The following is a 24,286-nucleotide window of genomic DNA, read 5'->3' as shown; positions in this document are numbered from 1 at the left end:
GAGCTCAGATTGGTGGCTTTTTTGCTTTGTAACCCAGATAGGTTCTCTCTTTAGCTCCCCTATACATTGATGTCACAAAGAAAAGATAACTTTCATTTCTTAATTATATTTTTTAAAGATTTTATTTATTTATTTGCGAGAGAGAGAGAGAGAGAGAGAGAGAGCAGGAGCTGGGAGAGAGGCAGGCAGAGGCCCTCCCAACTGAGCGCACAGCCGGGCACAGGCCTCTATTCCAGGACCCTGGGATCATGACCTGAGCCAAAGGCAGACACTTAACTGACTGAACCAGCCAGGGGCCCTTAATTGTATTTTTATGAGAAATTTTATTTAAACCCTTTATTTTAATACCCTTTATATCAATGCTTTATTTAATACCCTTACATAGAGTTTAGACAGAAGTGTCCAAGTCAAACCACACTTTTTAAAGAAAAAAACACGTGCCCCGGGGCGCCTGGGTGGCTCAGTGGATTGAGCCGCTGCCTTCGGCTCGGGTCATGGTCTCAGGGTCCTGGGATCGGGCCCCGCGTCGGGCTCTCTGCTCCGCGGGGAGCCTGCTTCCTCCTCTCTCTGCCTGCCTCTCTATCTACTTGTGATCTCTCTGTCAAATAAATAAATAAAATCTTTAAAAAAAAAAAACAAAAACGTGCCCCTCCCACCCCCGAGAGCGGATGTGTGATGCGCCATGTCCGGGCACTGCCCTGGGTGCTGAGCACACAGTCGTTTCCTGCGCTCCCAGAGGTTACTGGCTGGAGAGAGAAGCATGCTGTCAGGAACCCGCGGTGTGCGCGGCTACACAATACGGCAAGTGCCGTTAAGGAGGAGTGTAGGGTCCTCTGAGCAAATATAACAGGAAGATTCGAGTTCAGACCAAGAGGATCTGGGAAAGCCTCTAGAGAAAGTGAAATTTTTGTTCAAAGGGATGAATAGAAATCTGACAGTGAGGATGGGAGATGCCTTCCAGACAACGCATTTACGACTGCCTAAGGCAGCACCATGAGTGAACCAGGCCCAGTGAAGGAGCGAGCCTCAGCCACACTCCTCAGCTTCTCTGGCGGGCATTGCAAAGGGGTGTGTGAGTGCAACAAACACCAGCCCGAGACCCCAGAATTATTCTTTTACTCTGCCTTGCATCTGAGAGGTTGTAAGGGTCTTCAAGAGTAGAGCACCTGTTTCTAGGTGTCTGCCCCCCAAAGAACTCAGGAGTAGCATCTAGCAGTGTGAGCTTCAGACCCAAATATCCCCCCTTACCTGCAAATCTCAGATCACATCTTCCTTGGACTGCGTTCTCCGAATGCCAGTTATGCGCAAGTCCCAGGCTCAGTGGTGGGGCCGGGTAAGAGAAGAGTAAGGAAATCCGAGCCCTTCAGAGCTCATACCTGGTGATCTGCTTCTCATTATTCTGGATGACTTGTTAGGATTTCAACCAAAGAAAGAACTACAGGGTGTTCCTGTTCAGGGTGGTGACAAAGGAGGCTCCTGAACCCACCTGCTCCCACAGTTACACCGAATCTACAGCTACGTACATGTAGGAAAATTCCCTGTGAAAGAAATCCCAAAACTGGCGGAGCAACTCTTAGATCTTATTGAGGGGGTGGGGAGGTGAGAACAACCACCACCAACATGGTTAGGAGAGGCTGAGACACAATGTCAGCATAAACCACACTCAGTATGGCAACCCACAAATAGCAGAGAACTCCAAACCCTGAGCCGCTTCTGGAGAAGCAAAGATTTGAACCCTACACCTGACACCTAAATTTTAAGACCTGCTGCTAAGCGAAGAGACCCCAAAACATTTAGCTTTGAAAAACAATGGGGCTTGCATCCACAAGACCGCAGCTTACAGCAAACTGAGAAACAGATCTTAAAGAGGTCTTGTGGACTCGCCATGGCTAAACCCCAGGGGCACGGTGTAGAGGCAGCTGACTGAAATGCAACACATCTTTCTGTGTTTATCTCAAAAGATTCAGCCCGACTGTCAGGCATTTAATGTAACACACATCTAGAGGCCACTGAAATACTTCTCAAAGACTGTGGAGTCTGGCAAGTACCACCTTTGTACTGTCCCTCTGCCTTGCTCCAGGTGTCTCTCGGGAGCTTGTGCTTATGTCTGGGTCCCCAGTTTTTGCAGCTGCCACCTAGGGAACACCCCTGATCATGGGCTCTGGTGGCCGGTGGGGCTTCTGTTCAATGCTCTCACAGGACTGTAACAAATGGAGAAATAGTCCCTACCCAGCTACCCGCTCAAGGCACAGTACTGAGGCAGCAGGCATAAACCACAGTCTTTTCCTGGGGGGTTTTATTAATAAAGAGTCTACTAGCTTATCTTCATAGCTGTAGCAAGCAGTGTTGGGGTGTGGAGGCTTCTAATTAAACACATCTGCAATCCTCTCCAGAGATCAGGGAGAGCAGTAGGCACCATCTTCATGTTCCTCCTCGGCCCTGCCCCAGGGTGCCAGTGTCTCCAAGAAAGGAGATTATGTACATATCTGGCATCCCTATTTGTGTGGGACGCCTGTAAGAGGTGGGCCCTTGGTTCTAGTGGGGCTGGTGTTCATGGGTTCAATGGGACATTAGCAACAAAGAAACTTCTTAACTGGCTAACACCCCAGGGCTCAGTGCAGAGGGAGCAGATAGAAATACCCATTTTTCAGTCTTCCCATTAAAGAAGTATATTTGCAGGGGCGCCTGGGTGGCTCAGTGGCTTAAAGCCTCTGCCTTCGGATCAGGTCATGATCCCAGGGTTCTGGGATCGAGCCCTGCATTGAGCTCTCTGCTCAGCGGGGAGCCTGCTTCCTCCTCTCTCTCTGCCTACTTGTGATCTCTATCTGTCAAATAAATAAATAAAATCTTTAAAAAAAAAAAAGAAAGAAGTATATTTGCATACCTTAAAAGCTGCTGCCTGAAGGTATGGCCTCCAGTGAGCCTGAATCTAGGTGCGGACTGAGATCCTCCCTTAGATACACTCACTGATCTTGGCCCACCCTCGACTATCGAGGCCACTAAGAACCACTAAGTCACCTGGATAATCACAAAGCTCCAAAGAGACAGCCAGGAGCTAGGGCAGGGTTGAACAATAAGGTTCACCTCCTACAAGAGGCCACTTCTTCAAGACTGAGAGAGGTGGCTGTTTTATTTAATGCATAGAAACCAACAGAGAAAGTCAAGGAAAATGAAGAAACAGAGAAATATGTTCCAATGAAAGAACAAGATAAAATCTTAGAAAAATAACTTAATGAAATGGGTAAGTGGTTTACTTGAGAAAGATTTCAAAATAATGGTCATACAGATGCTCACCACGGTTGGGAGAACAGGCATGAATAAAGTGAGAATTCTAACAAAGAAAAGGAAAATAAAAGAATGTACCAAATAATAGGAAAATATAGGAAATCACAGAGCTGAAGAATAACTGAGCTGAAAAATACAATAAAGGGGAGGGAGGAGTCAAGATGGCGGAGAAGTAGCAGCCTGAGACTACATCAGGTAGCAGGAGATCAGCTCGATAGCTTATCTAAACATTGCAAACACCTACAAATCCAACGGGAGAGCGAAGAGAAGAAGAACAGCAACTCTAGAAACAGAAAATCAACCACTTTCTGAAAGGTAGGACTGGCGGAGAAGTGAATCTAAAACGACGGGAAGATAGACCGCGGGGGGAGGGGCCGGCTCCCGGCAAGCGGCGGAGGAACGGAGCACAAAATCAGGACTTTTAAAAGTCTGTTCCACTGAGGGACATTGCTCCAGGGGCTAAACCGGGGTGAAGCCCACGCGGGGCCAGCGGGGCCCCAGGCCCCGCAGGGTCACAGAAGGATCGGGGGTGTCGGAGTGTCGGAGAGCTCGCAGGTATTAGAACGGAGAAGCCGGCTGCAGAGACAGAGCCGAGGACTGAACTCTCAGCTCGGGGTTACCTTGAACTGGTCGCGGGCTGGGTGAGCTCGGAGCGCGGCTAGAGGCTGGGGATACGGGAGTGATTGGGTGCTGTCCTCTGGGGGCGCACTGAGGAGTGGGGCCCCAGGCTCTCGGCTCCTCCGGGCCGGAGACTGGGAGGCCGCCATTTTCATTCCCGTCCTCCGGAACTCTACGGAAAGCGTTCAGGGAACAGAAGCTCCCAAAAGCGAACACGAGCCAATTACTTAGTCCGGCCGCCGGTAAGGGTGGTGCAATCCCACCTTGGGCAAAGACGCTTGAGAGTCACTACAACAGGCCCCTCGCCCAGAAGATCAACAAAATATCCAGCCAGGACGAAGTTCATCTATCAAGGAGAAAGCAGATTCAATTCCTAAGACAGCAGAGCAATTCCAGAGGAGGAGAAAGCAAAGCAAGGAACTCATGGCTTTCTCCCCATGATTCTTTAGTCTTGCGGCTACTTCAATTTTTTTTTTCTTTTTTCAATTTTTTTTTCTTTTTTCTTTTTTCTTCTTCTGCTAAATTTTTTAAAACTTTTACCCTTTTCTTTTTTAACATTTTTTGACTAGTTCATCTAAATATATATATTTTTTCTTTCTTTTTTATATATTTTTAATTTGTTTTATTTTTTAAATTTTTTTCTTTCTTTTTTTTTTTTCTTTTTTTTTCAGAAGCTGTTTTTATCCCCTTTCTCCCCCCCCACAATTTGGGGTCTCTTCTGATTTGGTTACAGCGCATTTTTCCGGGGTCTTTGCCACCCTTTTAGTAGTTTATTTGCTCCTTCATATTCTCTTATCTGGACAAAATGACAAGGCGGAAAAAATCACCACAAACAAAAGAACAAGAGACAGTACCGAAGGCTAGGGACCTAATCAACACAGACATGAGTAATATGTCAGATCAAGAGTTCAGAATGACGATTCTGAACATTCTAGCCGGGCTCGAAAAAGGCATGGAAGATATTAGAGAAACCCTCTCTGGAGATATTAAAGCCCTTTCTGGAGAAATTAAAGAACTAAAATCTAACCAAGTTGAAATAAAAAAAGCTATTAATGAGGTGCAATCAAAAATGGAGGCTCTCACTGCTAGGATCAATGAGGCAGAAGAAAGAATTAGTGATATAGAAGACCAAATGACAGAGAATAAGGAAGCCGAGCAAAAGAGGGACAAACAGCTACTGGACCATGAGGGGAGAATTCGAGAGATAAGTGACACCATAAGACGAAACAACATTAGAATAATTGGGATTCCAGAAGAAGAAGAAACAGAGAGGGGAGCAGAAGGTCTATTGGAGAGAATCATTGGAGAGAATTTCCTTAATATGGCAAAGGGAACAAGCATCAAAATCCAGGAGGTGCAGAGAACCCCCATCAAAGTCAACAAGAATAGGTCCACACCCCGTCACCTAATAGTAAAATTTACAAGCCTTAGTGACAAAGAGAAAATCCTGAAAGCAGCCCGAGAAAAGAAGTCTGTAACATACAATGGTAAAAATATTAGATTGGCGGCAGACTTATCCACAGAGACCTGGCAGGCCAGAAAGAGCTGGCATGATATATTCAGAGCACTAAACGAGAAAAACATGCAGCCAAGAATACTCTATCCAGCTAGGCTATCATTGAACATAGAAGGAGAGATCAAAAGCTTCCAGGACAAACAAAAACTGAAAGAATTTGCAAACACCAAACCAGCTCTACAGGAAATATTGAAAGGGGTCCTCTAAGCAAAGAGAGAGCCTAAAAGTAGTAGATCAGAAAGGTACAGAGACAATATACAGTAACAGTCACCTTACAGGCTAATAATGGCACTAAATTCATATCTCTCAATAGTTACCCTGAATGTTAATGGGCTAAATGCCCCAATCAAAAGACACAGGGTATCAGAATGCATAAAAAAACAAAACCCATCAGTATGTTGCCTACAAGAAACTCATTTTAGACGCGAAGACACCTCCAGATTTAAAGTGAGGGGGTGGAAAACAATTTACCATGCTAATGGGCATCAGAAGAAAGCTGGGGTGGCAATCCTGATATCAGATCAATTAGATTTCAAGCCAAAGACTATAATAAGAGATGAGGAAGGACACTATATCCTACTCAAAGGGTCTGTCCAACAAGAAGATCTAACCATTTTAAATATCTATGCCCCTAACGTGGGAGCAGCCAACTATATCAACCAATTAATAACAAAATCAAAGAAACACATCAATAATAATACAATAATAGTAGGGGACTTGAACACTCCCCTCACTGAAATGGACAGATCAAGCCAAAGATCAACAAGGAAATAAAGGCCTTAAATGACACACTGGACCAGATGGACATCACAGATATATTCAGAACATTTCATCCCAAAGCAACAGAATACACATTCTTCTCTAGTGCACATGGAACCTTCTCCAGAATAGATCACATCCTGGGTCACAAATCAGGTCTCAACCGGTATCAAAAGATTAGGATTATTCCCTGCATATTTTCAGACCACGATGCTCTGAAGCTAGAACTCAATCACAAGAGGAAAGCTGGAAAGAACCCAAATACATGGAGACTAAACAGCATCCTTCTAAAGAATGAATGGGTTAACCAGGAAATTAAAGAAGAATTGAAAAAATTCATGGAAACAAATGATAATGAAAACACAACAGTTCAAAATCTGTGGGACACAGCAAAGGCAGTCCTGAGAGGAAAATATATAGCGGTACAAGCCTTTCTCAAGAAAAGAAAGATCTCAAGTACACAACCTAACCCTACACGTAAAGGAGCTGGAGAAAGAACAAGAAAGAAACCCTAAACCCAGCAGGAGAAGAGAAATCATAAAGATCAGAGCAGAAATCAATGAAATAGAAACCAAAAAAACAATAGAAAAAATCAATGAAACTAGGAGCTGGTTCTTTGAAAGAATCAATAAGATTGATAAACCCCTGGCCAGACTCATCAAAAAGAAAAGAGAAAGGACCCAAATCAATAAAATCATGAATGAAAGAGGAGAGATCACAACTAACACCAAAGAAATACAGACAATTATAAGAACATACTATGAGCAACTCTACGCCAACAAATTGGACAATCTGGAAGAAATGGATGCATTCCTAGAGACATATAAACTACCACCACTGAACCAGGAAGAAATAGAAAACCTGAACAGGCCCATAACCAGTAAGGAGATTGAAACAGTCATCAAAAATCTCCAAACAAACAAAAGCCCAGGGCCAGACGGCTTCCCAGGGGAATTCTACCAAACATTTAAAGAAGAACTCATTCCTATTCTCTTGAAATTGTTCCAAAAAATAGAAATGAAAGGAAAACTTCCAAACTCATTTTATGAGGCCAGCATCACCTTGATCCCAAAACCAGACAAGGATCCCACCAAAAAAGAGAACTACAGACCAATATCCTTGATGAACACAGACGCAAAAATTCTCGCCAAAATACTAGCCAATAGGATTCAACAGTACATTAAAAGGATTATTCACCACGATCAAGTGGGTTTTATTCCAGGGCTGCAGGGTTGGTTCAACATCCGCAAATCAATCAATGTGATAGAACACATTAATAAAAGAAAGAACAAGAACCATATGATACTCTCAATAGATGCTGAAAAAGCATTTGACAAAGTACAGCATCCCTTCCTGATCAAAACTCTTCAAAGTGTGGGGATAGAGGGCACATACCTCAATATTATCAAAGCCATCTATGAAAAACCCACCGCAAATATCATTCTCAATGGAGAAAAACTGAAAGCTTTTCCGTTAAGGTCAGGAACACGGCAGGGATGTCCATTATCACCACTGCTATTCAACATAGTACTAGAAGTCCTAGCCTCAGCAATCAGACAACAAAAAGAAATTAAAGGCATCCAAATCGGTAAAGAAGAAGTCAAACTATCACTCTTCGCAGATGATATGATACTATATGTGGAAAACCCAAAAGACTCCACTCCAAAACTGCTAGAACTTGTACAGGAATTCAGTAAAGTGTCAGGATATAAAATCAATGCACAGAAATCAGTTGCATTTCTGTACACCAACAACAAGACTGAAGAAAGAGAAATTAAGGAGTCAATCCCATTTACAATTGTACCCAAAACTATAAGATACCTAGGAATAAACCTAACCAAAGAGACTAAGAATCTATACACAGAAAATTATAAAGTACTCATGAAAGAAATTGAGGAAGACAAAAAAAAATGGAAAAATGTTCCATGCTCCTGGATTGGAAGAATAAATATTGTGAAAATGTCTATGCTACCTAAAGCAATCTACACATTTAATGCAATCCCTATCAAAATACCATCCATTTTTTTCAAAGAAATGGAACAAATAATCCTAAAATTTATATGGAACCAGAAAAGACCTCGAATAGCCAAAGGAATATTGAAAAAGAAAGCCAAAGTGGGTGGCATCACAATGCCGGACATCAAGCTCTATTACAAAGCTGTCATCATCAAGACAGCATGGTACTGGCACAAAAACAGACACATAGATCAGGGGAACAGAATAGAGAGCCCAGAAATCAACCCTCAACTCTATGGTCAACTCATCTTCGACAAACCAGGAAAGAATGTCCAATGGAAAAAAGACAGCCTCTTCAATAAATGGTGCTGGGAAAATTGGACAGCCACATGCAGAAAAATGAAATTGGACCACTTCCTTACAACACACATGAAAACAGACTCAAAATGGATGAAGGACCTCAATGTGAGAAAGGAATCCATCAAAATCCTTGAGGAGAACGCAGGCAGCAACCTCTTCGACCTCAGCCGTAGCAACATCTTCCTAGGAACCACGGCAAAGGTAAGGGAAGCAAGGGCAAAAATGAACTCTTGGGATTTCATCAAGATCAAAAGCTTTTGCACAGCAAAGGAAACAGTTAACAAAACCAAAAGACAACTGACAGAATGGGAGAAGATATTTGCAAACGACATATCAGATAAAGGGCTAGTATCCAAAATCTATAAGGAACTTAGCAAACTCAACACCCAAAGAACAAACAATCCAATCAAGAAATGGGCAGAGGACATGAACAGACATTTCTGCAAAGAAGACATCCAGATGGCCAACAGACACATGAAAAAGTGCTCCACGTCACTCGGCATCAGGGAAATGCAAATCAAAACCACAATGAGATATCACCTCACACCAGTCAGAATGGCTAAAATTAACAAGTCAGGAAATGACAGATGCTGGCGAGGATGCGGAGAAAGGGGAACCCTCCTACACTGTTGGTGGGAACGCAAGCTGGTGCAACCGCTCTGGAAAACAGCATGGAGGTTCCTCAAAAGGTTGAAAATAGAACTACCCTATGACCCAGCAATTGCACTACTGGGTATTTACCCTAAAGATACAAACATAGTGATCCGAAGGGGCACGTGTACCCGAATGTTTATAGCAGCAATGTCTACAATAGCCAGACTATGGAAAGAACCTAGATGTCCATCAACAGATGAATGGATCAAGAAGATGTGGTATATATACACAATGGAATACTATGCAGCCATCAAAAGAAATGAAATCATGCCATTTGCGACGACGTGGATGGAACTAGAGCGTATCATGCTTAGTGAAATAAGTCAATCGGAGAAAGACAACTATCATATGATCTCCCTCATGATTCTCCATGAGGACATGGAGAAGCAACATGGGGGGGTAGGGGGATAGGAGAAGAATAAATGAAACAAGATGGGATTGGGAAGGAGACAAACCATAAATGACTCTTAATCTCACAAAACAAACTGGGGGTTGCTGGGGGGAGGTGGGATTGGGAGAGGGGGAGCGGGCTATGGACATTGGGGAGGGGAGGCGAACCATAAGAGACTATGGACTCTGAAAAACAACCTGAGGGTTTTGAAGGGTCAGGGGTGGGAGGTTGGGGCAACCTGAGGGTTTTGAAGGGTCAGGGGTGGGAGGTTGGGGGAACAGGTGGTGGGTAATGGGGAGGGCACGTTTTGCATGGAGCACTGGGTGTTGTGCAAACAGAATGAATAATGTTACACTGAAAAAATAAATAAAATGAAAAAAAAAATGAAAAAAAATACAATAAAGGGGTTCAACAGCAGACTAGACAGAGAATGAGAAAGGATCAGTGAATTCAAAGGTAGGGCAGTGGAACTGCCCAATGAGAGGAGGAGGGAAAAAAAAAGTAAAGATAGGTTCAGTGGCATATAGGACAACATCAAATAGACCAGAGTTCAGAATACAACGGTCCCAGAAGAAGAGAGTGAGAGGGAGCAGAAGACCCGTTTGAAGAAATAATGGCTGAAAACCTCCCTAACCTGGGAAAGAAACAGAAATCCAGATCGGAAAGCCCAGAGAGTTCCAATAAGATAAATCCAAAGAGATCCACACCAAGACACACTATAATTAAAGCATCAAAAATTAAAGAGCTACAAAGTCAACGTTTAGAAAAGTAAGTAAGGGGCACCTGGTTGGCTCAGTTGGTTAAGCAACTGCCTTCAGCTCAGGTCATGATCGAGTCCCACATCAGGCTCCCTGCTTACTGGGGAGTCTGCTTCTCCCACTGACCTCTCTTCTCTCAGGCTCTCTCTCTCATTCTCTCTCTCTCAAATAAATAAAATCTTTCTTTAAAAATTAAAAAAAAAAGAAAAATGAGTAGGGAGGAAAGAAACTCAATTGCCTAATATTTGGAGATTGAAACTATTGTGGGCTTCTTGGATTATTCATGTTACCTTTACTAATTACCCTCAGCTATTTCCAGCTTGTCCCAAATTGGGGGCAATATGTCCCCATTTGTTCCAATCTGTCCTAATTCTTGGACAACTGTATTATTTTTCAAAATCCTCCCCTTCTCAGGATCACACTCTATATACTATGAAGCCAAAGCACTTCAAAATTTTATAGGCTTAAAACCTTTAACTAAGAAAACCAACTGAAAAGCATTAAGAGTTAGGTTGAGCAGAGTAGACAGCCATTTGAAGTAAGTCAAGATTGAGGACAAAGGAAAGCAAAAAATGTTTTAGGTTCAGCGCAAACTGGTATTTTGGAGTATCACATTGAGTATCACATTACACAGCATTTATCTGACATTTCCCCCAGGTTATGTCCAATTTAAATTCCACAATTTAAAAAGCAGCTTTATTTGCTAATACAAAATGTGTACACTTGAATGGCCAATGAGAAGGGAAAGAGATACCACTAGTTTTATTGTGTGTTATAGGACCTGAACAGAAAAATACATCCTGCCACTCTGAAGACACTGGGTTGCAACTCAGCTATCTGAGAGAAATTAAACAATGCAATGTGGCCTTTGAGGTCAAAACGACTAGGTGATTATTTGAGGCTGGGCTGTAATATTCTAATTCAAGTGCTAAGCATGTTTCTCCTCTCCTATAGACGTATATAAGTTTTGAAAACAACCAAAACTCTTTCAGCACTGAATCTGATAAATAAAATATTTGATAACAGTTTTAGTCAAAAACAAAGTACAATTACAAGGTAGTAAGAAAATTGCGATCCTGCAGGTAATTCCGTAAGAGGAATTTTTAAATGTTTTGAGCAATTTACAGTATTATGGGGTAGAGTAGGTACATACTAGAAAAGGAAGGATGGATGGATGGACGGATGGATGGACGGACGGATAGATCAGGAGGTGGGGGTAGGTGGACCACCAAGGGATGGGTGGGTGGACAGATGGACAGAGAGTAAGCCACATTTGTTTGTTTCTTTGCTTGTTTTTAAGAAAACACTCTAACCCAAACTACCAAGTTCTGAATAAGTCTTCCTCAGAATATGAAACCCATGCTTGGTTTATCTTCACTTTTACACTTTCTTCAAGTTTCTTCTTTGCTAAGAAGCTCCTTCCATTAGAGTGAATTTATTTTACTTCTGCCCGAAGAGTCCCTAACTCCTTTCTTGTCTATGGTTTTAGTAGATCACAGTTCTTCTATGTTTATCTCAGGATAATTCTAACACAAATACTAAAGTAGGATAAGAATGACGGAGCCATATATTCATGGACGTTCAGGTATTCCAATAGCTCCTCATAGATCCACCAAAGAAAAATTTGGCTATCACTCAGTGATGCATTATGCCAGAAGCAAGCAGTCTTTCAATCCAGTAATCCTTAGAATCATACTGGGAAAACCAACAATAAAGGGAAAATCATATAAGCAGATAGGAAAAGATTTATTACATTCCAAAAAACAAAGGTAGTAATACTGCAGTTCTCTTACGGGAAACTATGAAAGTGCAATGTTTGACATTTTTAAACAGCTTCAACTTGTCAAACTAGAAAAAGATCCCTCAAAAATGAAGGCAATATACAGACTTATTCAGATAAACAAAAGCTAAGATAATTCCTCATCAGCAGATCTACAACAGATGGTAAAAAATGTTCTTCAGGTAGGAGGAAATGATACTACATAAAAATTGGAATCTTCACAAATGAATGAAGGGCACCAGAAGTGGTAAATATAAAAGACTTTTTAAAAAATAATTTCAAAATTTCTACATAGGAAACCGACAACTTAAAGCAAAAATAACATGTTGTGGGATTTAATATATACATAAAAGGAAAATATGACAAAAATAATTCAAAGCCTGGAAGAAGAGAAATGGAAGCATACTGTTGTAAAACCTTATAGTAAATAAGTAGTGTAATGGTATTAGAAGGTAGACTGTGGTAAATTTAAGATGCTTATTATAAACCCTAGAACCATAAGAGAGAGAGAAAGAGAGAGAATAAAAGCCAATATTTGAAATAAAGTGGAATACTAAAGTATACTCCATTAACTCAAAAGGAGACAGGAAAAAAAATGAAAAGTAAGGGGACAAGCAGAAATCAAAGAGCAAGATTGTAGATTTAAGCCCAACCGTATGATAACTACGTAAGAAGTAGATGACCTCAACACTCCCAAGTAAAAGGCACAGTTTGCCGGGCTGAATTAAAAAACAAGATCCCACTGTGTTGTCTTCAAGAGTAGAGAAACCCAATTCAAGAATAAAGACACAGGTTAAAGTCAAAGGATGGGAAAGGATACGCCATGCAAACACCAGTCTGAGAAATCTGTAGTGGCCATATCGACATTGGACAAAGAGCTGAGAACAAGGACTATAACCAGGGACAAAGGAAGGGAGATGGGTGTCCCGGGTCTTAACAGTCTTGGGTGATAAACAGGGATGGACAGAATCAGAATCCCCTGGAGGGCTTGAAACACAGATTGCTGGGTCCCATCCCCAGAGTTTGTAATCCAGTAGCACTGGGGTCAAATTTGCTGATTTGCATTTCTAGTAAGTTCCCAGGTAGTGCTGATACTGCTGTGTGCTGATGGGATCCACTCTGGAACCAGGGCCCCGGCTCTCTTTTGTCTTTGAAGTGGATACGTCTGCCTTAACGGATAGTGTAATAAACTAGAAAGATAAAATAAGGAAGTGGGGTATCTGGAAGTGTACGTACTGATTTCCCTTACAACTGATTACTTAGGCTTGCTTGAGATGGGAGTTGGGATGACAGGAAACCAGGATTTTGCCTTAGCCAACCAAGTGGGGAGGGGCAAGAAATACAGGAGAAAACGGGGCGCCTGGGTAGCTCAGTAGGTTAAGTGACTGACTTTGCCTCGGGTCATGATCCTGGAGTCCTGGGATTCAGCTGCCTGGGGCTCGCTATTCCCCAGGGAGTCGGCTTCGCTCCCTCCCTCTGTCCCTCCCCCGCTTCTCTCAAGCTCTGCTCTCTCGAATCAATAAATAATCTTTTAAAAGAAAGGAAAAAATACAGGAGAAATGAATCTGGGGGTAGAAATAATGAATCCAGTTTTGGATTTGTTGAATTTTAAGTGCGGTACCCATATACTTTTATTACTTTTTTTAAAAGGTCAGTGCTAAAACAATGAACACTGTTATGCTGTAAATAAACAACAACAACAAAAAAAGGTCAGTGCTGTAGGTGTATTTACCGCCTTAGTCCTTTTACCATAGTTAAATTCTGCGCCTTAAATGGGCACTTGCAAGCTGTGAAGAAAATCTACCTGAGATGCTTGCTGGCCCCAGGTGGGCACTTCTGAACTCCGCATTTGCATCGTCAGACACTCGAGTCAGCAAAGCTGCACATTTGTCTGGAGCAAATATCAAGTCCGTGGGGATCCGAGATCTAAAAAGCAAGTGATCCCCGAGTAGTGTGCGTCAAGGCGCGGCTGCCCGACGGAGGACGAGGCCGGCGCACGCTTCTCCCGGAGACGGTCCCCTGTCGGCCATGACTTCACGTGGTCCCGGAACGGAGCTCGCCTCGGCCTCCTTTTCCTACCCACCCCGCTCACAGCGCCGAAACGTCGTCGCTGCTTCCCTGTTGCCGCGACTCTGCGTCGTCTCAGCCGCAGTCGGACACGGACGGCGACCACGCCGTCCCCCCCGGAGGCAGGGACTGTGGTTACGCGGTCCGGACTGCCCCCGCCGCGGAACGCCGGTGCGGAGCGGCCGCGGGCTCCCCGCGCAAGCGGCTCCCGCTCTCCGGCGCACGGGGAACCCGCGCCCGCCCTGCTGGCCGCGCCCAGGCGGTGGGCCTGCTCCGCGGCCCCTTCCTCGCCCGCCGCGCGGCGACGTCAGCGCGGCCCTTCGGCCGGAGAGCGCGACGGCGCCTCGTGAATCCTCACGGGTCCGGAGCGTCTCTCCACTCGCCGCCTTCTCTGGGGCCGGGGCGGATGGTGCATTTCTTGGGGCGGCTGGAAACCGGCTCCCCCCGCCTCGCTGGTCCCGGAACTAACCCCCAGGCCCGGGGGAGGCCGCGGGAGGCGCAGGGGCGGGAATCCCGCGATGACCGCGGCCCCGCGCCCCCCGCCCCCCGCGCCGGCCACCGCCCCGCCCCCAGCCCCTGGGCGGTGCGCGCACCCGGACCGGAGCGCCGGGCCCCGCGGGGGCGCGCGGCCGGCCGGGGGGCGAGCGGGGCGGGGGGCGCGGGGAGTGCGCGGAGCCCTGGCGCGGGAGCCCCGGTGACGCACCAGTGACGTCGGCGGCGGCGGGCGGGATTTCCCGGCCCCTCCCGGGCGCCCGGCGAGACCCTGCCGCGGAGTGGGCGCGACCAACGTGGAAGGAGGGCGGCGGGGGTCCGGGGTCCTGCGCCCCGCACGCCGCCGGGCCCGCACGCGCTCCGGGAGCCCGGCACCGGGGGCGGGGAGCAGACGAAGTACACTGGGTCTGGGTGACTTCGGTGGCGCGCGGGGCACGGGCTCACCCCCCACGCCCCCATCGCGCCCCGCACCCCCGCCCCCCAGCCTCACGTCGTCTCTCCCCGGCCCGGGCGGGGCTGCTGACGCGGCCCGGAGACCCCGGGAGCGGCGGGCGGGGCGGGGCGCGCCTTCCCACCGCGAGCCCGTGAGCGCCAAGGCGCGCGGGAGCCGGGGCGCGGAGTCGGAGCCGCCCCCCGGCCGAGGAGCGATGCCGCGCGGTCTGGCCGCCCCCCGCAAGCGCCGCGCCGGAGACAAAGCCCGCGCGTGAGCGGCGCCCTCGGCCCGCGCGCCCCGCTCCGGGTAAGTGGGCGTCCGGCCGGCGGACCGGGCCCGATGTGCCGAGGGGGAACGGACGGCCCGGCCCTGGCTCGCGAACCCTAGGCGAGCCGGAAGCCAAAGGGCAACTCGGGCGGGAAAGTCTCTGCAACTGGAGACACGATTTGGTGTGCGTGTCGTCCCGCCGCCGTCAGTGGAGCGCGCGACACCCGTACCTGGGGTTTCCCGGCCGCCCGCCCCAGCTGGCCTTCGCGCGGCCGCACAGGTGGGCGTCGGCGGCGGGCGCCGGCAGGTGAGCGCGCCCCTCGAACCCACGACCCGCGGCTGGGCCCTTAGCGACCCCAAGCGCGGGCTTGGACCGACTGCTCCGAACGCTGGGGGTGGGGGGGCTCGGGGTGGCCGGCGTCTCCCGATCTCTGGGGCTTGAGGTGGGGGAGGCTCCCGGGGGCCCCTTTCCATATGTAGGTCGCGAACGCTCGCTGTTCCCCGGGCGGGGACGTCCCCGGTGGGAGAGGACCCCGCGGTGGAAGGGCTGGAGCGTCTAGTTGGTCGTTTTATTTGTGAAAATGTTTCCGGCCCGTGCTTGAAGAAGCCCTCGGGATCTCGCAGTTCCCCGGACTCCTTCCTCGGAGCACTTCGGCGACGACAGTAGACGCCGGCGAGGGCTCGGCCCCCACCCCCCACCCCCGTCCCCGGCCTGATGGCGTCTGTCCCTGAGGCTGGTGCTGAAACCGGCGCTGCGCTCGCCGCGCGCAACCAGCGGCGTTGGGGAAGCTTTGGCTGAATCAGTTGCCTTAAAAATAATTGCGGGAGGGTGAGGGGGGCAGAGGTGTGGCTGGAGAAGACTTCTCAATTTGGGGGGATTTGCTTATTTTCGTGTATTTTGGGCTAGGGTGTTAGGAAATCGAAAAATGTTGAAGTTTGATCAAGTAATAAAGTGCATCCTGAATGCCCGGCCTCTCCTCCCCAGCAGGGCCGGTCTTCGTCTCTTTCTGTTTCTGTTACCTCCCAAGGCCCTAAAAGGCTGGCACGGGGCCTGCCTTTTCAGTGAGAGCAGAAGGCCTCCTGGGCTGCGCGGTGATGCCCATTAAAACGTGTCAGTCTTGTCATCTGCTCGTGAGTCCTCACTATGAGGCTTCTTTCCCACTGTGGGACAGACACATTCAGTGGTAAATGCCTCAAAGCAGCAGCGAGACCCGGGCTCTGTGTCTGGCTCCATGATTCTTTGGGGAAATCCTTTTCCTGATTTTTGCGTGCTGCGGGGGAAGGGAGGCACACCGCCATCTGATCTGGCCCTGTTCCCTGCAAGAAGCTACTGTGGGAACAACTGAGATGTTGAACGGAAAGCCTTTTTCAGTTCCAAGAAACAAGGCATAAACTCTGAATTAATTTTCACGGGTGGACTTGGCTCAGTTATCAGTGTGGTTAAAAGATGGATATGACAATAAATAGTAGGTATTCATGTAAATACAGGGTTTATTATGGTGCTTGGCTTGTTAATGAGTAGCCTCACAGTGGGGTTATTAAGCTGAAATAACTATTTAGGACAATGGCCTTCCTGTTTGCTCCTCTACCACCAGTCCTCAGCCTCCTTAAAATAAAATTGCCCAAAGGGAACCTGTGGAAGATGTCTGGCCAGCCAAGACATAGCCCAACAAAAGGGTCATTCCCAGGAGTCCCATGATTGGCTAGGCAATTGCCTTTGACATTTCTTGGGCAAGTAGACAGTGGAGAAACCAGGAAAAAGATTTTCCCATATTCATTTTACAGTCTTTAAAGGTAAATTTAGTGACAGTGTCCAGAGTCCCCCTTATCTCAGCACATTCTGTGAAATGGTGGAACATCGGGTAGGAACTCTGACACTGTTGTCCCCTTGGTCCCTGGGGAAGCAAGTGCCCTGTAGCTGTCTCAGGAGGTCTGGCTTGGGCTGTAAGAGGGGTTGGGTATAACGCCCTCCCATCCCCCCATCCCCCCATCCCCCCACACACAACTGCTGCTTACTGAGGAAGACAGCCAAATGGCTGAGAAAAAACAGAAGTCTGCAAGACAATTCATTCTCATTTATTTATAGCCACATCTCACTATCACATTGTTCTTACCTTGACTCATTTTTGTTCTACTCGAAGAGGAGAGAATGCCTAATCATGCAATGCGTGCCGTGGATTGCCCTTTTTCCTCACGGCATTTTGAAACAATGTCTTCAAGATCTTACCTTTATGAACATATACTGTTCTGTAATCTCACAGATTTCCCCTTTTTATTGGTAAATAGATATGGTAGATGTGGTCTGGCATGGAGACTTATTATTATACAGGTAGAGAGAGTCTTTGTTCAATGTTTTTAAACCAGAAATTAAAACTTAACTTCTTTAGTACACCAAAAATACTACAAAAATATCCTTTCCACAGTAGCCAGCAAGGGTATTTTAACTGAAAATCAGAGACGCTAAGTGAGTGTCAGCAAAGAAAACCAGGGGGACCAAATACATAATAGCATAATATGACTGTAAGATTTCAACTAGTTCTTTCCAACCGTATGAAGAATAAACCAAATATCTTAAATAAATTAGCAGAAGTGAAAAAATGCTAATGAAATTTCCGTTTAGGGAAGGAAATAGAGGCAAGAATTACTGCTAAAAGAAAAAAAATCGCCACAGAGGAAAACAATGGGTACTGAAGGGAGGGTCATTTCAGTAAGCTAGCTGGAGGGTTCCAGGTCGCTTCAGTTGTGGGTCAGACAGTAGGTGACGTGCAATCAGTCTTCCTGGTGGAACCCAGCAGCCAAAATGGCAGTTTTCGGTGGATCAGTTGAAGAAAGGTTGCTCGTGGATGGGGCTCCAGTGTCTTAGGAGGAATGAGGACATGTATGAGGCTGTGGAGAAGCCACCGGCCCCTGAAGCCCTGAGGTTGCCGGGTCACCCGTGGCCCAACCTCAGAGGGCCAGATGGGGAGGGAGCCCGGGTTAGCGGGCCGTGGGGCAGAGGGAGGACAGACAAGCTTCGAGTCCACAAGCCACCTGGATTTAATCCTCACTCCATACGTCCAAAGCTTCTCTGTAGCAGAAAACAACTGTCCCGGAGTATTCTTCTGGGGTGCTTGGTGGCTCATGGTGACGTTTTTAATGAACCAAGGAAAAGCACATACAAATGCAAAGGGGGAGCACCTGAGCCACCCAAGGGGAGAAACGGTGATGTGGGGGGACCCGCTCCGGGAACTGCGCGTGGCTCCTCACAAAGGCGCGGATTTCCTCCTTGCTCCAGTTTCTCCACCCGTTTCACCCTGGGTCACCGGGTTGGGGCTCTCCAGTGGGATATGCGGTGTGAGGCTGAGGAGAAGAGAGAGACGGCATGCTGGAAGCTTCCCTCGGGGCCCCGCTGACACTCGCATGCACTGCCCAGAGCAGCGGCCCCGTGTCCTCTTGCTTGCACCACCCGTGCCTCCTTAGCACCTGTTTCCTCCTGGCATTCAGGTCTAGGTTGCAGCTCTGGGAGCTTCTCGGCCACCTCCTGCTCAGGGTCATCACCAAAGGAAGAGGGCCAGGGAGACAGCAATAGGAAAAAAGGGAACTTCTTATTGGAACATCTTTTCAACTACAGCAAAAAGTGTTAATATGAGAAATGTACCTGCCTCCATAGAGGCACCACCCGAATTCTACTGTATTCCCCTCTGATGGTCTTGCCTACAAATACGTAAAACTGAGAAAGCCTCACCAAAAAACATGGTGCAAGTATGAAAGTCCAAGTAGGAGAAATGGAATTTGAAGCAGAAAGGAAAGAGCGAGGGAACGCTGAAAGGGAGTTAGAAAGCAGAGCGATGTATGAAGGTTGCTGGAGGCGATCCGCTGGGAGCAGGTTACGTCAGTGGGGGCCCGGCTGGCTCCGTGGCTCGGTTCTGAACACTGTTGGAGAGGCAGAGGCAGGGGTGGCAGACGGTGGGTGGTGCCTCATGCTGGCACTTTGGGTTGTTGGGGGCAGGGGCAGATCTGGCAGCACATGGGCGGGGGAGCCGGCATTTGCTGACTACCCCCCTGGCACAGTCCCCATATAGCAAGGTCTGCCTTCCAAGTCAACAACAGAACCCAGAATCGAATCACTAATACACTTTCAAAAAACCGTTTTCAGGACACCTGGGTGGCTCAGTGGGTTAAAGCCTCTGCCTTCGGCTCAGGTCATGATCCCAGGGTCCTGGGATCGAGCCCCACATCAGGCTGTCTGCTCAGCAGGGAGCCTGCTTCCCTTCCTCTGTCTCTGGCTGCCTCTCTGCCTACTTGTGATCTCTGTCTGTCAAATAAATAAATAAAATCTTCAAAAAAAAAAAACCGTTTTCTCCCCGCACCCCAATACCCACTGTTATTGGGAAGTTCTGGCAGCCTAGGACCCTCCCCCATACACACACAGACTGAATCTTTGCTGCCTGATGACCTCCTTTTTGTCTATAAGACCCACTGTCACAGCGGCCTCTACCTTCCCATCTCTCCTCTGTATGAGGGTCCAGGCACACCCAAGGACTGGTATCCTCCCATGATGGGTTTTTCTATCCTAATCTGGAGAGGCATCTGCCCTCTCCTATTGCCCTGGAGGACCTGCTGTGCATGCCTTCGGAGGGAACTTAGGAAAGGAAAAAAGCTTTTCCTCTACCCTCTTAGGTTTAGTGACTGGAGCCTGTGAATTAAAGTGACAACAGGAGAGATTAACAGGAGAAAAAGAGCCAAATTAATAGGAGAAAAAGTTTATTATACATACACACAGGAGCTTCCCGGGAAAGAAGAGAAATCCTGAAGAAGCAGTTAAGCTTGAGAGCTTATATATGATCTTTTAAAAAGGGAAATTAAGTTGTGGTAAAGTGACAAGACAAAAAGGGATATGGGCTTTTAGGAGCGGTGAATTGTGAGAAGGTAAATATAGGGGGGCAACTTACAGAAGACAGAGTTATTTTAGCAAGGTTTGTTCGTGCAGACCCCATCTTGACGCCTGCTCTCTCTCTCCAGTGATGGCGGTGGTGTTCTCCCTCCTGGTACGGGAGATGGAAGGGATGAACTCCTTCACAAACAGAAACGTGCATCTTGGCAGGAAGGGCGAGGCCCGGGAGGTCCTCCTGCATCTGCTGTGTCTTACTTGCATTCGGCTCAAAATAGTCCTTATGCTAAAGTGGCATATTTGGGGGTAGTATTTTCTGAACCCTCTTCAACAGGTCCGGCAGGACCTTTCCTTGGTCCCTTCGAAGGGACACGACTGCCCAGCAGTACCGGAGCTCCGCTCAGGCCGCCACTGTCTGGGAGGCCACAGCAAGCCGCCGACACGCTCCCGGCATGACTCATTCTTTCTGTGCACAAGCAGTTGCAGCTCTGTCTCTCGTTTATGATTCCTTTGTCCCCTGACGCTTTCGAATTCGATCTGACGCGGCCACACCATCTCTCCCTGCATGTGGCTGTCCAGGATTACTGTTGATTAGCCTTCGGGGACAGCCTGTCTGTCCAAGGTTGAGTTTGGGTTTTTTTTTCCCCCAGACCTGGTCACCCTCCACCTACCCCCAAGCTTTGGTGGCCTGAGGCGGGAGGGCTGGGCCCTGCCCTTGCTGCCCAGTAACCATGGCAACTCACCTAAGCTGCCCACACAGTGGCCCAGGGCCCCAGGCCACTCTTGACTTCCCTCCGGTTCTTCCTGCCCTGCCTCCTCCTTGGGCCTCTGTTAGCTGTGAAATGTGGCCCGTGGTGGGGTCTCTTGTCTTTTTCCTCACTCTCTGCCTTGTGCTGGCTTCTCCGCTCACCCCCAGCTGCGGGACTCTCTGCGTGCGAGGGGACAAGGAGCAGCCAGGGGAAGGGGAGACAAAGTCCTGCCCTCACAGAATTGACATTCTAGTAGAGAGAGCAGGCCGGTAAGAATTAACTGGAGAATCAAAAGTGAGTTCAATAATAACTTAATAAATGAGCATCTCAAAATGTGACGAGTGCTTGGGAGAAAAATAAAACGAGGAAGGAAGATAACAGAATTCTGGGGAAAGGCTACTGCAGATTGTAAACAAGATGCTTCTAGAAGGACTCTGTGTTGGGATCCAAGGAGAAAGGAAAGGGACTTGTGTCCTAGGTGCAGAGGCAGCAAAAGTGGAACGAGATGACAATGCGCAGGGCCCACAGACGGCTTCTGCCCAGCTGCTTTCCTCGATAGCCTCCACCGCGCTCCAGCATGCAAGGAAGCCAGAAGGAACATTTGGTCTGACTCAAGGTGGAGGGAGAAACTCGAGGCAAAATAACAGCCAGCGCCAGGATCTCCCTGTGTCATGGTTGTCCCTCCCATCCAGCCGCTGGACTGAGGGGCTGAGAGGAGGCCACAGGGAGGGAGCCCTAATCCAAGGGCATTTGAGCCACCTGGAGCCCTCCAGAGGGTGCCCCTGAGAGGCCTGATCAAAGACCACACATCTGAAAGACCTGGGGGCTAACCAGAGGAGGGAGCTGTCACCCTTGGACTGCTCTGCTGTGGACACGGGTGGGCTGGGAGACACTGCTTCGTGGAATCCTGCTGTGTGGCCTCGGGGGTGAGCTGTGAGCTTTCCCACCTCACCCTTGGGTGTCTGACTCAGCGGTTCTGTGCTTGGGCCAGGGAATCTGTGTTTTTCGAGTTTTGTAAACCACCAAAGCAGGTGATTTCCACAGGTCGTCCTTCCGTGTGACTGAAAACCCCCAAACTACCCGCAGCGGTCCCAGACCGGTTCCTATGCCAGCCTCTCCCCCCCAGCCCTTGGGTGGGTGAGAACGTGACTCCCCACAGACACCAGAAGCCCAAAACCCCTGGAAGAGGAAGAGCTCCTGTCCTGGCTGGACACAGGGCTCTGTCCACACCTCCTTTTCACAAGACAGCTTCACGGGCCCAGAAACCAGCTCTTCACCCTGAAGATCGAACTGCGATCTTCAGACCCCCCGCCGCCATCCCGCAGCTCCCGTGGGATGGGCCACAGCAGCTCTAGGGGTCCGGCACCTGCAGACGCGTGAACTGGCCTCACCCTTCTTTGCTGAGGCTCAGGGAGGATCATTAGTCACTGAGGAGACTTGTGAACGCTACTAGGCCAGCGGGCAGGAGCCCAGAGATGAGTAAAGGGAGGTCCTGGATCTTGACGAATGTACCCGCCAGTCGGAGAGATGGAGGCTTATGACACAGCCCAGATTTAAGAACCTGAATGCAGCAGGACACCACACCCAGTCTAGGTCAGGAAAGGCTTCCAGAAGGAGGTCCCTCGGGACCTGGCCAGAGGGAAGGGTTGTATCACAGCTAATGAACAGGGAAGACTTTGGAGGCTGCGAGTTTTTGTTTAAGGAAATAATGATCATAGCAGCTATATTTATTGAGGACCCACTACAAGCCAGGCTCTAAGTGTCTTATATGGTGTTAAGTGTGTATTTCCTCAAGGGGGTACCTGGGTGGCTCCATCACTTGCGCGGCAGCCAACTCCTGATCTGAGCTCAGGTCTTTTTGATCTCGGGGTTGTGAGTTCAAGCCCCGCATTGGGCTCCATACTGGGTATGGAGCCAACTTAAAAAATAAATGTGTTCATACGTATTTATTCCTTGGTAACTATGTTTGGAGGAAACACAGTGCCCCCAACAGCAAAGATGGTCACACTGGAACCTGTCACTATGTTTCCTTACAGAGCAAAAGGGATTTTGCGGATGTGGTTAAGACGCTTGAGGTGGAGAAAGTATCCGGGATTATTTGGTGGATCCGATGTAATCACAAGTTTCCTTATGAAAGGAGGACAGCAGTGTCCGTGGGCCTGGACGATGCTGCTGGGCTGCTGGCTTGGAAGACGGAGGAGGGGCTGTGAGCCGGTGTGCGGGAAGGCCCTTCCTGGAGCCTCCAGCAGCCCCGCGGACAGTGTGCTCTCTAGCACCAGAGCTCTCACAACACAGATTTGGGTTGTTGAAGTTGTAAGTTTGTTGTCCTTCACTGCAGCAGCCATAGGACAGTCATACTGACGCTTCCTGGTTTACAGCCAAAGGAAAAGGGGGCTGAGTAATTTGCCCCCAAGGTTGCACAGCGAGCAAGAAGATCCAGCATTCCAAATTCAGCCTCTTGGCTCCAGATCCTGCACTGGCTCCCTCTTGCCCGTGTCCTGCCTAAAAGGATGGTTGGGAGACCCGGGAGCTTCCGAAGATGAACCCAGCAAGGCAGGCAGGCAGGAGCTGGATCCTCGGTCCTTTTTGGTTGAGGGGAGGGTGGCCTCTGCTGCTTCTTTGCCCGAGCTCCTTTCCAGGGGTCTGCTCACATCCATGCCGACCGTGAGTGCCCCCCACCCGGGAGGCGAGGCCAGCTCCCCATCCCTATTCATGCCACTCCACCTGACGCCACGTGCAGCCCAAGCTGTGCGCTGATGCACACCTCCCCCTTTCCCCATCATCGCACGATGGCCCGGCCGTGAGGGGACACTGGTTAAACACAGCGTCCCTGTGTGTATTAGATTCTCCTGTCTCCAAACATCTGCCTGTGTCTCGGGCTTCTTTCATCCATTCTAATTCTCTAACATAAACAATTCTTTATATCAGGGGTCCTTTAACATAAAGCATCCTCACCCCTCGGTCTTTGACTGAAATGAGTGTCAGAAGAATTTTTAGACAGTGTTTCAAGGTTTGTGTTTTAATATTAAGCACAGTAAATGCTCCCTGGAACCACTACCCCAGCTACGTCTGCTGAAGTTGTATTTCGTGTATCTCACAGACACTGCCTAGACTCTCGAAGGAGCCCTCACTAACATTTGATTAGCGTCTTGTGCTTTACCAAAAGCATTCATGTGACCTGTCCACTTGATCTTTCCAGAAGCGCTGGGAGGCCTGCATGCTTATCCCTATCCTTGACTGAGAAACTAAGCCTCAACTATAAGCGGCCGAGGCACGGCGCAGGGCGGGACAGAAACTTGGGGCTTCTACGTGTCAGTTGCATTCTGCTGCC

General features: G+C 48.3%; 1 protein-coding gene across 2 annotated transcripts in view; it reads left to right on the top strand.

Annotated features, from left to right (window-relative positions):
- The first annotated feature begins 14,826 nt into the window (after positions 1 to 14,826).
- Positions 14,827 to 24,286, top strand: part of GNG4 (G protein subunit gamma 4) — a 71,304-nt gene continuing 61,844 nt past the window's right edge. The window contains exon 1 of one of the 2 annotated variants that reach the window (XM_046026145.1): positions 14,827 to 15,375. The gene's annotated coding sequence lies outside the window, so the exon portion shown is untranslated. The remainder of the gene's footprint in view (positions 15,376 to 24,286) is intronic. The other variant, XM_046026144.1, reaches the window with a different exon arrangement.

This window comes from Meles meles, chromosome 13 (genome assembly GCF_922984935.1).
Source record: "Meles meles chromosome 13, mMelMel3.1 paternal haplotype, whole genome shotgun sequence".
Classification (NCBI taxonomy): Eukaryota; Metazoa; Chordata; class Mammalia; order Carnivora; family Mustelidae; genus Meles; species Meles meles.
The sequence above is the reverse complement of the archived record's forward strand: the minus strand, read 5'-3'. Positions and strand labels throughout refer to the sequence as shown.